Source organism: Vicia villosa, linkage group LG1 (genome assembly GCF_029867415.1).
Source record: "Vicia villosa cultivar HV-30 ecotype Madison, WI linkage group LG1, Vvil1.0, whole genome shotgun sequence".
NCBI classification, from domain to species: domain Eukaryota; kingdom Viridiplantae; phylum Streptophyta; class Magnoliopsida; order Fabales; family Fabaceae; genus Vicia; species Vicia villosa.
The window spans coordinates 78,180,341-78,186,340 of record NC_081180.1 but is presented as its reverse complement, the minus strand read 5'-3'; positions in this window follow the sequence as shown (position 1 = coordinate 78,186,340).

Sequence of the window (6,000 nt, the reverse complement as noted above, 5' to 3'; positions counted from 1 at the left end):
GGATGGGTGACTATTCATCAGAAGCAACTATATTATCTTCAAATATTGATTTATGATTAAATGTTCATAAATTAAAAATTGATGACAGTTTTTTTAATTTTAAATTTACCCATCAAAAGAAATGATTTATTTATATTCTCCATTTTAGTACTTATGGTTTATTTATTAATTTATAAAAGTATTTAAGTAACTTAAGGTGTTTTAAATAATAAATTATTAATGAAATTATACATTTTAAGAAAATATTTTAAGGGTCTGTTTGGTTCAATTTTTTGTAATTATATTTATGTTTGGTTCAAACGAGGGGAGGGGAGGGATTTCGTTTAAAAATATGTTTGGTTCACGAGGGAAGGGGAGGGATTTTAATAATAATTTACTATTTTATCCTTGTAATTTTATATAAGTGATATGATATTCAATTGTAAAAATTTCATAAATATTTTCTTGGAAATAATATTTGTATAACTAAGTGATTAAAAAGTCATAAATTTATCGCATAATATTAAAAAAATTGAGTACACTTGATTCGTATTATAACTCTCGACACAAAATAAACTATGCGTTTGATAACAACTTTTGAATATATAAAATAAATTATACTAAAAAACAAAAAATTATAGTAATTATAATTTTTTATTAAATAAAAAAATAAAAAATACTTTGAAGGTGAAGGTGAAGAGTAATTATATTAAGTTGATAGAAGCAATAGAGAAAAAATCACAAAAAGAAAAGTAGGAACATGAAAGAAAATAATATTTTTAAAATAATAAAATAAAATTGAGGATATTTTAGTAAATATATTAATTAAATTAATATTAAAACTCATATCCCCTCCCATCCGAATCCCCCCGATTCGGGGGAACGCAAAAAGTGTCATTTGGAGGGATTTTGCTCCCCTCCCCTCCCCTCCTCTTCCCTCCTAAAAATTGAACCAAACACATTTCATTTTAAATATTTCCTCCCCTCCCATGCCTTCCCCTCGCTCTACCTCGAACCAAACACACCCTAAGTGAAAAATTATTTCTAATTAGTATTTGTTATGTGCATAAACAACATGCTAAGACATAGTGATAGATTTTTAAATTTCTTAATTTTTTTTATAAAATTTATTGATTTATAAATATCAATAATATATTTACATTAATACAAAAATAAAAATAAATGTTATTCTAAGAGATTAAATCCTAAATCAACTTACACTCATTTAAATTTCTTAATTATTTGATGAAGAGTTTTATTTTTGATAATGCATCTAAAAGAATATATATTGAAAAATGTCAACAATTTAAAATAATCTCAATTATTTCATTTCAAAGGATTAGTCTTCGAAGTCACACTCTGTTTTTTTATTATAAATTATTTTATAATTTCAATTAATTATTAATAATATTTTTTATTATACCTTTAAATATTTATTATTTTTTTTCTTTTAATTTTTTAAATTTGAGTTTATCATACAATTAATCAAATATGATTTTATATAATCATTTATAATTTTTTATACAATAATGATTATTTTTTAATACGTGTAAAAATATAAAAATAACTTATAATAAAAAAAACGAAGTTAGTAACTTTTTTAGGTGCATATCAACCCATATAGTGAAGCTTAATTTCTTTTTATACATCTATTGATATTCCATGATCAATTTATTCTGACACTTTTAAAAGTTGTATCTATCATCCCACATATCACCTAAAATGATCATTTCATTCCTTAATAAAAATAAATAAATTTATCTCTTTTTTAAAATTTTAATATTTTATGCGGGATATTTTTTAAAATATTATAAAATCATAAATTTTAGAAAAAAATATATAATTTTACCCAGATTTTTGAAAAAAAAAATCCGGTGACCATCATACAAAAACATACTAATTATCAAAAACAAATGAATAGGATTAACTTTGTGTTTTTTAAATAATTTGGTAGATTCCTATAGTTTTTATCAGCTCTTTCATAAATCATATATAAAACAAAAAAAATTATGTTTATACTTCATATATTTGAAAATTTAGTATGAAATTATAGATTTTTTCAAAATTAATAATTTTATACTAGTTTTAAAAAAACAAATATAAAGTATAAAATTTTTAAAAAAATAAGAATTGTTTTATGTTATTTTCTTAAAGATTAACTATGCATTTGGGTAAACTATGGGGTGCTTAGTGCGAGTTTTGGGGTGCCATCTAACTTTTTTGTATTTCATTTATCTCCTATGCATATGTTGGACCATCATAAAATTGAAACAAAAAGGTTATTAAAGTGGCTAAAATTGAAATAAAATTGAAACAATCACCCTTAATACTGTTTAAGTAATCAAAAGGGCTAATTTTAACTTAATAATCTTATATAGTTTTACATGTGCCTAACTTGTATTATTAAGATGAGATTTGTTTTCTATTAATTTCTAAAATAATATTCTTAGAGAACTTGTTAGCATCTTTATTTTATAAATAAATGATGAATTGGCAGGTTGGCCTAATCCACTATTAATCCCTAGGTTAGCCAGTTATGTTGGTTAGCTATCTCTTAGTCCTAGAGGGGTGTTCTACTAAGCGGTGAAAAGTCATCTTTAAAAAATTCAAAAATATATTTGAAATAGTATAAGAGTCAGATAAATGTTAATCAGTGTCTTTGAAGCATTTTTTAAGTGATTAAAGTAGTAAGTTTTTATTGAAATGTGTCTATTTAATGGATTTAAAATGTATTGAAAATTGAAATATTAACTTTTATAAAAAAATATTTTCTTTATTTAATATATTTAAAAAGTACCCTAAGGTGACTAATTAACAAGACCCTAAAAGTTAACCTCCAAATATCACCATGTCCATCAATATATACTTGTAAGTGTGACTCATTTTCATTTTACCAAAAAAAAAATTAGTACGCAAGTTAACCTTCATATAGATGAAAATATGATTTTGTAGGTTAAGTCTCAGATCAACCATTAAACACATTTTGAATTTATGATATTTGTGTCTACTTCATAACTCAATTGATATTACAAAAATTAAGTTCCATACTAATTAAGGTTGTCATAATTGAGTTTTTACCTTGACTCGTTTTAAGTAAAAACGAAATATAAAATCGCTGTGTTTACTTCATTAAAAAGATATTATATATATATATATATATATATATATATATATATATATATATATATATATATATATATATATATATATATATATATTAAATTTATGCTTTAATTATGTAATTTAATGCAAAAAATTAATAGATGTTTTGAGTGTTTAGAAATCTAACAACATGTAAGAATTATGATAATTGAAAATGATAAACTTTAATTTTTCTTTTGGTTCTACAATACATTTAAAATTTTAAATAAAACTTTGCTATTAACCTATTTGCTAAATCCAACATCAAAAGCTAAAATAAGTCTGTCTATGTTTATGCACAAAATAAGGTTATTTAAAGTGAATAAAATATTAAAGTGGGAGAAATTTTATTGGGCTGGGCTTTTTAAAATTTCAAGATAAAAGAAAGAGGTAAAACCAAGTTAAAGAGTAAATTCCAACGATTTTATCTGCGATTTAACACTAAATATAAACTTAGAAACGTAAAATCTAAGAGTTTAGGTTTTAAATCGCGATTTTAACAACCTTGATACTAGCCTTCAAGATAATAAATTTATCTCATGAAAAATAATTTTGTTATAAATTTAACATTTTAAAACTATATAAAATATAAGCTTTATATTTTAAGTCATTTATATAAACTATATGTAATTGTTTATTCACATAAATAATACACCTATTCAATTCAATAAAAATATCATATATATTAATTCAAAATCCAAATCATATATGCTTCACAAAATACAATTTATTAAAATGTAAATAAAAAGTCAACTACTGGGTATATCTGAAACCCCCCCCCCCCCCCCATCTGATTTCTCGCCTGCCTCCTCTAGTGTAAGACATGTCGTGCCTCAACTATATGGCCTCTATAGTGGCCCTCTCAAGAGTGTCTACCTGAAACTCTCATCTCTTTATGCTTGTTCTCCCAATGTCATGTAAGAATGCGACACTCTAAAAAATCATTGGATGTAATTGTATACAATACTCCATGGCTGAGGAGCTGGAACACTACGTGCATCCTCTAGGACCAGATAATCATGATACTCCATAAATATCTTATCAATATCTTTGCGACGAAGTGTATGAGGAGCAACAACTGTGAGAGCTCTGGGAATACCCCATAGATATTCGAACTGGTGCATGTCACACCCAGGTAGATGTAGATACATCAGTCGTGATCTACAAACTAGTCATTCAGAGTAGAAGGATATCTAATCAAATTGGTGTGTCTCATTTTGATTGTCGTATGGCGTAAACATTATATTATCTATCGCGATATGGTCAAGATGAACTTAAAACAGCTTGGTCGTCTGATTCTCTTTGAGTAGGATGAATGAGCAAGCACATGGCAAAGCCTCATTGTAGTCATCCACATATGTCTTATCGAAGATACGTGGAAAGTGTTAGAGGATCCACGTTTTCATTTCTAATTAAAAAGAAATTTAACCTGACGTGTAAATCAGATTGTAGACACATATTAATTAGTCTGCCTAATTTCCACCCCACTTACCACACTAATGGCCTAAATTTGTGTTAATATTTATTATATTTATCAAGAATTAAAATACTCTAATTAAAGTGATTTCATTAAACAATTACAACACTGAAAAGAAAAAAAAACTGGTAGTTGTGTGTTCTAAGTTGTTGATTACGAACACATTTTGAATACTTCAAACAACCATGCCACTTTTGTTAATCTATTTTATGCACGACCGACCTTTTATATTAAGGTTTAAAAAACATTTGAAAGAGTTGAATGATTTGAATAAAGAGAATTTTAAAAATTTTATTTTTACTATACTACAATTTTTTTTTAAAATTTTAAGGTTATATTGAAGGAGAGGATTTTGGAAAATTTAAATAAATTCATTAAATATAATGAAAATTAAATAAATATTCATTTATTATTTTATATAAGTATAATTTCAAAAATGTTTTTTTTTTAAAATTTACATTTCACTCTCTTCTTTCATCTCATTCAAACTCGCAAAAAGAGTCTTATTTAAATCCATCTAAAATTGTTTGATCAAATTTAATAAGGAATAACAAACGAACATATCCGTTTATTTAAATACGTTTCACAAAAGCTTGTAAAAAACGGAATGGGACAGCGTGAATATTTTTTAGAGTGTGAGCTTAAAATATCAATGGCTCAAAAAAAATGAAAGCGGGATGGAGTGAACTCACAAAAACTATATTTTTTTATGTCTTATATATTAACGTCTACATTTATAAAAATCCGTACAAAAATAAGATGAAGGCGGAGCAAATATATTAGAGGACACGAATCTTAAATCTTAATCTAACATAAAAAAATGCACAAAAAACTACGCCAAACCTGTTTTGCCTTCCCTAATTCTAACATAGATTTAAATCAATTTTTATGGTAAAGTGATTTAAATCAATTTCTCAATTAGCGGCGATTACTCTTTCTACAAAAACCAGAGGTCTAAGATTTATACGCGGTGAGCTTGAAAAAGAAAACAAATACTCCTATTTATCAACTTTTTTAGTATCCAACTTTCCCAACCAAATGACAGTGAATATTCATAGAATTGACACAAACTGTTGATTACTTTTGACATTCCTACTCCCAACCCACGCCATCTTCTATATAGAAACATTTCTTAAGTTTAACAAATCATCTGTATAGAAATTTGTCTCCTCTTTTTGAGAAGTATATATATATATATATATATATATATATATATATATATATATATATATATATATATATATATATATATATATATATATATATATATATATATATATATATATATATATAACATAATTCAACTATGTTGATTTTTTTTCTCATGTTGATTTTTCATGAAAATAATAATAATTGTACTTTGTAGTTATATTAATGAAGTTTAGTAGGAAAAGGGCATAGAA